At 39.4% G+C, this 12,970-nt stretch overlaps 1 protein-coding gene across 2 annotated transcripts in view; it reads right to left on the bottom strand.

Moving 5' to 3' along the window:
• Positions 1-12,970, bottom strand: part of LOC106877930 (protein argonaute-2) — a 63,133-nt gene that overhangs the window by 37,012 nt on the left and 13,151 nt on the right. The gene's annotated exons all lie outside the window — the stretch shown is intronic.

Raw genomic sequence — 12,970 nt, 5'->3', positions numbered from 1 at the left:
GAACGTTCAAGATGATGAAATCTATTTGAGCTGATTGGATTAACAACAACAACAACAGTGGCAACAATACTTTATTTCCAAGACTACAATGGAATCTATACATTTTGTTAGTTCCAAATATTGGTCCACACTGCTGATCAATACAAATTCCAAAATAGAATATAAAAGGAAACTAGAGAGAATTCTTGAAGAAAATGGTTTCCACCTGCAATGGATGTTTATGAGCAGATTTTCAAAATAAATAGACTCTCTGGTGGTGTATATATACTATTCATAATTAACTGAAAGACATGATGTGATCTGTAAGAATGGAATTTTGGCATTGTTGTACATTGATCAGTAGATAGATAATGGGAAGAAGAGAAGAAAAATAAGAAATAAAGCAAGGAAGCAAAAGTACAACATTAAAATAAATAAGATAAAATACAAAAGAAACAAAAAGATAGAAAAAAAACATGAGAACAAAATAACAAAAAATAGCCAGAAGAAAAGTTAAAATTAGAATGTTGAATATGATGCAAGTACACACACACACACACACACACTATTTTGACCTTACAAACTTCACTTCAATCATCATCACAACTGCATCATCTGCTAAGTGATCACAAAATAGCCAACGTATAAAAAGAGATTCGTTGAACACAGTAAGTGTTCCAACTAACGAGGAGACTCCAGGAAAAATATTAGTGTTACAGACTTATATTAATAAATGTGCTGACGGAAAGTGGAGAATAGGTATGGGTGTGGCTGTATGGTAAGAAGTTTGCTTCACAACCACATGGTTCCAGGTTCAGTCCCACTGCACGGCACCTTAAGGGTCTTCTATTGTAGCCTTGCAAGTAGATTTGATAGGCAGAAACTGAAACAATCCCAAAGGCAGAGAGTTGGCAGAATTGTTAGCATGCCGGGCGAAATGCTTAGCTGTGTTTCGTCTGCCGCTACGTTCTGAGTTCAAATTCCGCCGAGGTCGACTTTGCCTTTCATTCTTTCGGGGTAGATAAATTAAGTACTAGTTACGCACTGGGGTCGATGTAATCAACTTAATCCCTTGTTTGTCCCCTCTATGCTTAGCCCCTTGTGGGCAGTAAAGAAATAAGAAACTGAAACAATCCCATCATATTTATATCTGTGGCTGTGTTTGTCCCTCAACACCACTTGACAACCATTGTTGGTGTGTTTACATCCCATCACTTAGCAGTTCAACAAAAGAGACCAACAGAATAAGTACCAGGTTTAAAAAATAACCGATTCATTCAACTAAAATTCTTTAAGAAAGTACCCCAGCATGGCCACAGTCTATTGACTGAAACAAGTAATGGATAAAACGATAGTTCAAAAGCTTTAGTCTTTACTCTAGGAACAAGGCCTGAAATTCTTGAGGTGGGGGCCAGTCGATTAGATCGACCCCCAGTGCGTAACTGGTACTTAATTTATCGACCGCGAAAGGATGCAAGGCAAAGTCGACCTCGGTGGAATTTGAACTCAGAACATAAAGACAGATGAAATACTGATAAGAATTTCGCCTGACGTGCTAACGGTTCTGCCAGCTCGCTGCCTTAATTCAAATGCTTTATTGAAAATTTGTGGCTTCCAAGTTTTTTTAATTTTTTACACACAAAATCTCCAAAATTCCAGGCGCGCACGCACGCACGCGCGCGCTCAGGCATAGATTCCATTGTAGTTTTGGAAATAAAGTACTGTTGCCACTGCTGCTATTGTTAATCCAATCAGCTCTAATAGATTTCCTCATCTTGAACATTCACTTTGCCATACTTGCACGGGGCCAGATGGAATCTGTTGAGACAGGTTTTCTACAGCCTGATGTCAACCCTAATCGAACAAATTGGCCCCAGTTCTTTTTCCTTTTTAAGTCTTATACTTATTCTATCAGTCGCTTTTGTGGAACTGCTAAGTTACAAGGACATAAACACACCAACTGGTAATTAACATCATGATTTAGAGTCTTCCCCTACCCAGCCTCCTTTTATAGACAATTACTCTATATTACCAACTGACTACTCCTAATGTCTTCTTTCCTCCCTGGGGAAAAGGGATACTTATGACAATATTTATGACCATACCTAGCCATGAGCGGTCAACTCACTTTTGCTCTTCATTCCAAACAGACACAGTCCTCTAGTCTTAGATTTAGTAGTTGATAAAGAGACAAATGAATTAGAAATGAACCACAACCCTTTACAAGCTATGACCTCAGTGGGCTTCATGCAATTCTTGGAAGTGTAGTCTATTTTTAGCTACAATAATGACAACATGAATTTCTTCCAACTTCCTGCTCTGTTAAAAGATTTGAGAAAAATTACATTAACGTGTCCAACCGGTTAAAATTCTATTTATTTATTTGTGCATTTAAACTGATGTAATGATTGCATTGTTCAATTAAATGGCGCCACTTGAAAAGGTTGTATTGCATCACTACTTGATATCCTGTTGCTTATTCTGATTATATATATGTGTATATATATGTGTGTGTGTATATATATATATATATATATGTGTGTGTGTGTGTGTGTGTGTGTGTGTCTACATATCAATGAAAATGTTTAGATGTTGATAATGAAAATCAGATGTGAAATCGAAGGCAAGAACAGAAAAGGGTTTAACTAAACCAACAAACGCCACAACTTCATTTTCCCCAATGTTATCTCCACGTTCACTATCAAGAGCTTAGACATAAGAAACCTTGCCATCAGAGATATGCAAAATAGAATTTAAAAAACAAGAAGAAAAAAAATGGAGCTGACGACTATAAAACATTCTTTACAAAACAAAAATATACACAAAAAACACCAATACAAATATACAGTTTTCATTATTACTGAAGTCTTTGGTTATTTTTGTGTTTAGTTTTATTTTGTTTGTGTGTTTATTTCGAAACATTCAAGAAACTCAGTAAATCAATCTTTACCATTTTGTTTCTTCCCCTACTATCTTTTGTGCGAAATTTCCATTTAATCTCAGACCCTGAAGTCTATTCTATTTGCATGGCCTACTTTTCCTTCATTCTTAGTACACTACAAAAATATATCCAGTCCCAAATATCCATTCTGTAAATACAGTTCATTTCTCTTTTTCCATCATTTTTTAACAAACAATAAATGTATTTATTTGTATAATCCAGAAATATTCACTAAAACCAGTCTCTTTCTTTCCCATTACTTCATTAGCAAACAAATCATTTACTAATTCTTATTCTTTTTAGTTTCCTTTTCTCTCAATCCAATGAATAAAACAAATAGTTTAGATTTTTTTCATTGCTGAAATTGCTTAGTTTAAAGACAAAATAAAATGACCTTTCCATTAGCATAAACTTAAAGCATAACCAGACATAGCTGTGTGGTTACGAAGCTCATTCTGCAGCCATATGGGCTTTCAGTTTAGTCCTACTGTGTGGCTCCTTGAGCAAGTCTTTCTTTGTTTACTATAGCACAGGGCAAACCAATGTCTTGTAAATAAATTTAGTAGACAGAAACCGTGTCAAAGTACATTGTTGTTGGCACTCCGTCGCTTACGACGTCGAGGGTTCCGGTTGATCCGATCAATGGAACAGCCTGCTTGTGAAATTAACGTGCAAGTGGCTGAGCACTCCACAGACACGTAGTTCTCGGGGATATTCAGCGTGACACAGTGTGACAAGGCTGACCCTTTGAATTACAGGCACAACAGAAACAGGAAGTAAGTGTGAGAGAAAGTTGTGGTAAAAGAGTACAGCAGGGTTCGCCACCATCCCCTGCCGGAGCCTCGTGGAGCTTTAGGTGTTTTCACTCAATAAACACTCCCAACGCCCGGTCTGGGAATTGAAACCGCAATCCTATGACCGCGAGTCCGCTGCCCTAACCACTGGGCCATTGCGCCTCCACCAAAGTCCATTAAGGGTGTATTATTATTATGCAGACAGAAACTAGGAAAGCTCATTACATATGTGAAAAACAAAAAAGGTTCATCTATTTTGGCCATCTTCAAAGAAGCAGGCGTCTGGAAAACATTATCATGGAAAGAAGAGTAGAGTATAATAGATCAAAAAGCAGGCAATGAATGTAATGGCGGGACAATATCATGAGCTGGTTGGACAAGAGTGGCAAAGCAGCTAGAGAACTTGCCCTAATTCAGGAAGGTTTTTGTTGTAGTGTCATCAATATGCTGCAGAAGTACAGTACAGGATGAGTTTATTTAATAAAAACAGATGAATGAGTTCTCTTGTATTGCTACAATTGTTTCATTAAAGAGTCTTTATTGTGACTAAACCTTGATACACTCGGGTATGCAGTATGCACAATACTCTTTTACTTGTTTCAGTCATTTGATTGTGGCCATGCTGGAGCACTGCATTTAGTCGAGCAAATCGACCCAAGGACTTATTCTATGTAAGCCTAGTACTTATTCTCAGTCTCTTTTGCCGAACCGCTAAGTTGCGGGGGACGTAAACACACCAGCATCGGTTGTCAAGCGATGTTGGAGGGACAAACACAGACACACAAACACATATATATAGATATACACATATATACGACGGGCTTCTTTCAGTTTCCGTCTGCCAAATCCACTCAGAAGGCTTTGGTCGGCCCAAGACTATAGTAGAAGACACTTGCCCAAGGTGCCACGCAGTGGGACTGAACCCAGAACCATGTGGTTCGTAAGCAAGCTACTTACCAGACAGCCACTCCTATGCCTACAATGTCCATAAAATTATATATATTATTCAACTCTCAACTCATCAGGTTTACCAAATAAACAAATTAGTGATATGTTGGTTAATCAACTGGATGCTGAAAATGCAGGCGCCAGCATAATGATGCACCAGCAGCTCCAGAATTCAATCGTCAGAAGGGAAGAGGTTATTAAAAAAAAAACAAAGCAAAACCAAACTTGCTATCTTCAGTTTAGTTTCCCTGCCTAACCACACCAATACTCATGAATGTTGAGTAATGACAAAGTACGATCGCAAATGCAACTGGCCAAAATGAGGTTCCTCTGAAGGGTCTTTGGAGGACTGTTACTTAACAGGGTGCATAGCTTGAAGATCAGGGAGTCTCTCCACTATTTCACCACACTGAGAGGTCACAGCTCCAGTATTATGAACGTGTCATCAAAATGTATCTTCTTTGTAAATACTGACAGAACAGCATATATAGGATGTACATCTGATATATGATCTCCTATCAGTACTTAAGCATTGGAAAAAAATATATCTTTCTACTTGTACTACAATACATTTCAGCACTTCAAAAACAAACATGTTTGCTTACATATCGTGTTGTTATCTTCTTTGTGTTCTATTAATAAATCTTATTGGATCAACTGAGAGATGAGATGAGATGGGAAATTGTAAGGAATTATTTTCTATCAAGTTTGGCACAGATGCTAATAAAGGGCTGATTAGATATTTTAGGGTGCTAAATTGCAAACCTCATTCTTCTAAATTCAATTCATGCAAAAAGTCAACTGTCTCTACATGTCTTATTTCTTTATTGCCCACAAGGGGCTAAACATAGAGGGGACAAACGAGGGGATTAAGTCGATTACATCTACCCCAATGCATAACTGGTACTTAATTTATTGACCCCAAAAGGATGAAAGGCAAAGTCGACCTCGGCGGAATTTGAACTCAGAACGTAATGGCAGACGAAATACCGCTAAGCATGTCTGACATTGATGAAGAATCAGTTATGAGTTGAATTAAAAGCATCTATCCTCGTTTATCACAGATTCATTCATCACTGGTCCAGAATAACATGCTACAATCAAGTGTGAACTGTGTTGCATTCATCACAAACTATGATACTGTGGGGCTGAAAAGGGCCAGAAGTATAGGGTCAGCTGAGGGGCCTTGCTGGAAGAAGAGGAGTGAGGAAGGTCATGTGAGTGGAAGCATGACCAGCATGGACCTCTTTCACCTTGGGGCTGTCGTATGGGATAGACATGTATGGCAACACGAGTTGAGGGAATCTGTTGTTAGGTTTTGGCCAGAGGTCAGGTGGGTAGGGTTCCTACAGATAGATCCCAGCTGGAAAGGATCAACACTGTAAGAGAACCCAGAAGGTAGGGAATTGTGCCCCCACCACCATACCACAGATAACACGTGTCAACTATAAAAGATTCTACTTATTATTTTCAGGGGGTTTTTTTTTTATTTACTGATCATATGTTAGTAAATTTTACTTGAAATATTTTTCCAAACATGAAACCAAATCATGTGTATCTAAAAGCTCTTTGGAGGTGTAATCTGGATAAACTGGAGACAACTTGGGGGTCTCTGAACCAAACCTCTTTTCCCTTATGTTCTACGATTCCTTTATCACTAATTCATTTGACAGTGTTATTTTGGTGCCAAACACCTGTGATAAGGATAGAGGTCTCTTTCATGCTCTAAAAACATTTTGCTATAACTAGTTACAGGTACATCAACACACACACACACACACACACCTGTACATTCATACTGTCAAGAGAGAAACTAAAAGGTAGATAATGAAAGCGGTAACAGCTGAGGATAAAACAGGTTCTTTTTTAAAGTTTTTATTGATGAGAAAATATATTTTGCAAATTATAATCAACTACCAGGTCAATATGTATATATATTTAATCCATCTATCCTCACTATATACAGTGTAACTGTAAGCACAGGCATGCCTGTGTGGTGAGAAAGTCAGTTCTCAACCACATGGTTCCCAGTTCAGTCCTACTGCATGGTACCTTGGACAAAGGTCTTCCACAAACGCTGGCTCAACCAAAGCTTTATGAATGGATTTGATTGAGCAAATTGAAAGCCTATAGTTTATATATGTATATATTAATTAATTAATTAATCAATCAAAATGCACAGTATTAATTATCCATTACAGCCTATCTTACCAATCACTTTCGCACCGGGTATTAAACCAGATGTTAGATAACAGCACAATTAAGTATGCCACATGCTCATCAGAGCTAGCAGGTATGGAAAAAAGATATGGAAACTGCTCCGATACTGGAAGTGAAAAAAAACGTATCTGGTCTGTAGGTGCTGTGAGAAAAGAGAAAACAAACTAAAGAGGGGTTAAACCAAGTGTTATGTCCCTGACATAAGTATTTGAGATGCTATAAATACCAATCCATAACTCCTACACACATTTTCAGAAAACTCTCATATACAGTATCTTGGAGACCTTTGGGGTCAAGGGACATAATTCTTGATATAACCCCTATTCAGTTCATGTTTTTCCACAGCACTCACAAATAGATGTCTTTTTTTTTTCATCTCCAATAACACAGAACTGTTGTCCTATTTTTTACCATATTTGCCTGCTCTGACAAACACATGGTGTTACTTAACTGTGTTATTATAAAACATTTGGCTTAATACCCTGTGCGAAACCGATTAGTAAGATCGGCCATAATGGATGCATATTTTTCCAACTTACAGATTCTTAAACATCTATATATATGTATGTGTTTGCATTTGCCCCCACAACTACTTAACAGGTGCTAGTTTGTTTACATCCCCTTGGTAGTTTGGCAAAAGTAGACCGACCAATAGAATAAGTACCAGGCTTAGAAAAAAATTTTTTGTTTTAAATAAGTACTGGGATCAATTTATTCAACTAAAACCATTAAGGTGCTGCCCCAGTATGGCCACAGTCCAATGACCAAAACAAGTAAAAGATAAAAGATCTATGTCATCACTCCCTCCACACAAGGATAGTGAACAAGGACGAAAAGAAAAAAAAAACTACTTACTTTCTCGTATAACACACACACACACACACACACACACACACACCCTCTCCGCAGACCAAGCACACTACCCAGACCCATTACAAACACCCACCCACACCATTACACAGACAATACATATGAATTCCCGCCCATCATATGAACATAATGTGAACCATGACAATGGTATTAGCAGGCAGGTTGCACTGTTGGCCAGGATTGAGGGGAGTTGGAACACACACAAAAAAGGCTTATGACTGACTGACTGACGGAATAATATTCATTTCTATGGTCCGATGGCATAAATACTGTTATGAATATCATAAGCTTATGGTTGCTAAAGAAGTTTGATCTTTTGGGTAATTATCATAAATGCAGAGCGGGGTTTTTTCTCATAATTTTTCTTTTGACAGGCAGCCTTTAACTTTTTACTATCCAATGGGCTTTTAGTGCAATATTTGCATGCTGCTATTTATAGCTATATATGCTAGGAGACTCACTGTTCCTCGGAATAATCTTTTGTTTTGCTTATTTTATTGATTTTTATTTCATTCTTTTTTTTATGAAGGGTCGGGGAAGATATAAGTTTGTATACTTTTGGCGGAAAAAATAAAACAAACCAATAACAAAATAGTATAAAATACATGAAAAATATGGAATATTTGTATATATTCTTTTATTCTTTTATTTGTTTCAGTCATTTGACTGCGGCCATGCTGGAGCACCGCCTTTAGTCAAACAAATCGACTCCAGGTCTTATTCTTTGTAAGCCTAGTACTTATTCTATCGGTGTCTTTTGCCGAACTGCTAAGTTACGGGGATGTAAACACACCAACATCGGTTGTCAAGTGATGGTGGGGGGACAAACACAGACACACAAACATATACATATATATTATATATATATATATATATACGATGGGCTTCTTTCAGTTTCCATCCACCAAATCCACTCACAAGGTCCTGGTCAGCCCGAGGCTATAGCAGACACTTGCCCAAGTTACCACGCAGTGGAATTGAACCCAGAACCATGTGGTTAGTAAGCAAGCTACTTGCCACATAGCCACTCCTATATATAGTTTTTTCTTTTGTTTGCTGACCTCATAAGAATTATCCCATTATACACACACTACTAGCTTCAGTCACAAGAATGCAGCCATGCTGGAGCACTGCCATGCTGGAGCACTGCCATGAAGGTTTTAGTTCAACAAATTGCCCCACCTCACCCCAGTATTTTTTCTTTTTGTAAGTCTAGGACTTATTTTATTGATCTTTCTTGCCAACCCACTAAGTTATGAGAACAAAAACAAACTAACAATGGTTGCCAAGCGGCAATGAGAAACACAAACAAGCTTCTACAGTTTCCTTCTATTAAATTCACTCACCACGCATAGGTCTGCCTAGGGCTATAGTAGAAGACACTTGCCCGAGCTGCAGAACCCATGACCACATGGTTGAGAAGCAAACTTCTTAATTGCAGACCCATAAAATCTAAGAATAAAAATAATCATAGGTGCAAGTATGGCTGTGTGGTAAGAAGCTTGCTTCTAAACTACACGGTTGTGAGTTCAGTCCCAATGCATGGCACCTTGGACGAGTGTCTTCTACTACAGCCTCAGGCCAACCAAAGCCCTCTGAGTTGATCTGGTAAGGAGACTGATGGAATAAGTACTAGACTTAAAAATAAACCCTGGGGTTGAATTATTCAACAGAAAACACTTCAGGGTGGTGCTCCAGCATGGCCGCAAACAATGAGCAAGACACCATATTTCCAATTCCGCTCAAAGCACAAACCACTCCTTTGTGAGAGAAATTCTAAATCTATACGTCCCAACCTGGTGGGGGGGGGGGGTCTGCAAACACCTGGCTGTCCACGAACCAAGTTCAAAATTTTAAAATGCAACAGTATAAAATGTATAATTACTCAGTTAATTATTCAGTTGCATATATCTTTCAATTAAGAGATGAAACTGGGAAAACGAGTTTGTTGTCAGGCAAAATAATTACTGAGTAGACAGACCTTTCAATAACCAGGTGTCCATGTGAAAATTAGTTTAATCAAAAAGAGGGGTTTTGTAGTGCAAAAGAAGGGGGCCACTGTTGTAAGTAGTCACACTGCCTGCTATAAATAGCAGCAAAACCTCCCTCAGATCATGCAGACATCTGTAAAACAGGATAGTTCAATCATAAAGTCTTAGATACATTTATCTCACCCTCATCATTTAACGCCTGTATCCCACGCTTGTATGGGTTGGATAAGTTGACAGGATCTGACAGGTCAGACGACTGTCAAACTCCAACAGCTGTTTTGGCATGATTTCTACAGTGAGATGCCCTTTCTAATGTCAACCACTTTACAGTGTACTGGGTGCTTCTCCATGTCACAGGCACTAATGGCATTACCAAGTAGCTTGCAAGGCAAGACCCCTTGATTGCAATGGGTGTAGGATTGAGGGAGGCGGCTTCTACCAGGGGTTGAGAGGTTAGAGTACAATGGAGGGATAGGAACAGGGGTCTTGCTGTAAACAAAATACATGGCTGCTCCCCAACTGGCAAAGGAGAGAAGATGGTGGTGATGAGGTGTCAGGATATCTCCTAGGACAAAGGGGTTGAATGTAAAGGGGACGGGGACAAAGGACCAGGAAAAGACAGGGTAATCATAACTGAAAATCCTTTGAACATAAGTCTGCTCAAGCAAGACTGACCTTCACATTAAACACTATCAATAAACTAATAGAGCAACGAGCTGGCAGAATCATTAGCATGCCGGGTGAAATGCCTAGCGATATTTCTTCTGACGTTACGTTCTGAGTTCAAATTCCGCAGAGGTCAACTTTGCCTTTTATCCTTTCGGGGTTGATAAATTAAGTACCAGTTACGCACTGGGGTCGATTTAATCAACTTAATCCCTTTGTTCTCTCTATGTTTCGCCCCCTGTGGGCAATAAAGAAATAAACAATTTCCTGCTTGAAATTAACTCTAGCCTACTTCATCGTCATTTAACCTCAGATCAATCCTGATCGAGCAGGCTTATCATGGAAAGGTATTCAAGTCATGACTATCCTTTTTTTTTTTTGGCTGTGTGGTAAGTAGCTTGCTTACGAACCACATGGTTCCCGGTTCAGTCCCACTGCGTGGCACCTTGGGCAAGTGTTTTCTACTATAGTTTCGGGCCGACCAAAGCCTTATGAGTGGATTTGGTAGATGGAAGCTGAAAGAAGCTCGTCGTATATATGTATATGCGTATGTTTGTGTGTGTGTTTGTGCCCCCAACATCGCTTGACAAACGATGGTGGTGTGTTTACGTCCCCATAACTTAGCGGTTCAGCAAGAGAGACCGATAGAATAAGTACTAGGCTTACAAAGAATAAGTCCTGGGGTCGATTTGCTCGACTAAAGGTGGTGCTCCAGCATGGCCACAGTCAAATGACTGAAACAAGTAAAAGAGAGTAATGGATTTCAGATTCCATTTACCATTTAGCCAATGTGTTCTCATCCACTTTATTTTGCTTAAATTTCATTTTTTTTTTTTTTTTTTTTGCTCCCAAACAAGTCTTGAGGCCATTGTAGCAGAAGGGACCACAAAGAAGGCAAAGGGACCTATAAATTCAAAAGATGTTGATTGATAGAAAACAAGACAATGAAAGTGGGTTCCTGCGAGCAACAGTCCAAGAAAAGTTATTAGAATAAAAAGACTGCAGACTAACAGGAATCTCAACAAAGAAACGATGTGCCTGGGAAGAGAAGCAGGTGACAGGTTTGATGGTGTTGGCAGATGGTAGTAGAGCACAAAGTTCATCAGAGCAATAACCATGGAAATACCTATAGATAAGACACAACAAAGATACATTTTGGCAATTGTTGTAAGGTTTAATTTTTTTTAGATTTGGGTTGCTATTTCTAGCAAGTCAAACAACCATGTAGAGGACAGTTGAGAACTTCTCACACACATTTAAATTTGAAGACCAAAACAATAATTTAACCCTTTAGCATTCCGATCAGTCTCTCAAATCATCATCATCATCATCATCGTCGTTTAACGTCCGCTCTCCATGCTAGCATGGGTTACACAATTTGACTGAGGACTGGCGAACCAAATGGCTGCACCAGGCTCCAATCTGATCTGGCAGAGTTTCTACAGCTGGATGCCCTTCCTAATGCCAACCACTCAGAGAGTGTAGTGGGTGCTTTTTACGTGCCACAGGCACGGGGCCAGTCATGCGGTACTGGCAACGGCCACGCTCAAATAGTGTTTTTTTTACGTGCCACCTGCAGAGGAGTCAGTCCAGCGGCACTGGCAACGACCTCGCTCGAATGCTTTGTTCACGTGCCACCAGCAAAAGTGCCAATAAGGTGATGCTGGTAACAATCACACTCAAATGGTGCTTTTTACGTGCCACTGGCATGGAAACCAGACAGCTGCTCTGGCAGTGATCCAACTCAGATGGTGCTATTAGCACTCCACTAGCATGGGTGCCAGTCATCAAATTTGGTTCAATTTCGATTTATTCACATTGTGTTGAGTTAATCATGAATTCTTATAGCTTCAAGATTACAACAATGTGATTGCCTATTTTTATGTGATTACATAATTCCTGTAATTTGTCATTCATTCATTCATATTACACTCTGTACTAGCCTAATGCTTTACTCTAAAGTATAATGAGTTCTAACAACTGGTTATTAGTATCACTAAACCACTTCTACATGAACTGTCCGAGAAAGCTGTTGGAAAAAAATCACCTGGCAAGACAAGGTCCCAGACATAGAGCTCCTCTCGAGAGCTGATCTGCCAAACATTTACACGCTGCTGAGGAGAACGCAGGTCAGGTGGGCAGGCCACCTTGTGTTCAAATGTCTGATACATGACTACCCAAAAGACTGTTTTGCAGTGAATTGTTAGAAGGAATGCACACACAAGGTGGGCAGAAAAAGTGTTTCAAAGATATATGCAGAGCCTCCCTGAAGTGCTTTCAGGTAAGCACAGGATTGCCCAGCCTGGCATAACTGCACCAACAGAGGTGCCATTGCTTAACAGAATTGAAGAAGCTTAAAGAAAATGTGAGCTGCACAAATCCTTGCCTTCATTCCCAGCAGACCACCAGTGTCTGACCTGCAGCAGAACCTTCTGAGCACACACTGACCTGATTGGCCACAGCTGGACACACTGTGGTTCATCTTCTCCCACATGATGCCCTGGTCATTGTCAACAGTGGTGGATGAACATTATTATTTACATTTGACGGATATTTGTCCT

This window comes from Octopus bimaculoides, chromosome 4 (genome assembly GCF_046866305.1).
Source record: "Octopus bimaculoides isolate indiv1 chromosome 4, ASM4686630v1, whole genome shotgun sequence".
NCBI lineage: Eukaryota > Metazoa > Mollusca > Cephalopoda > Octopoda > Octopodidae > Octopus > Octopus bimaculoides.
Note: the sequence above shows the minus strand (reverse complement) of the source record. Positions and strands in the feature narration are given on the sequence as shown.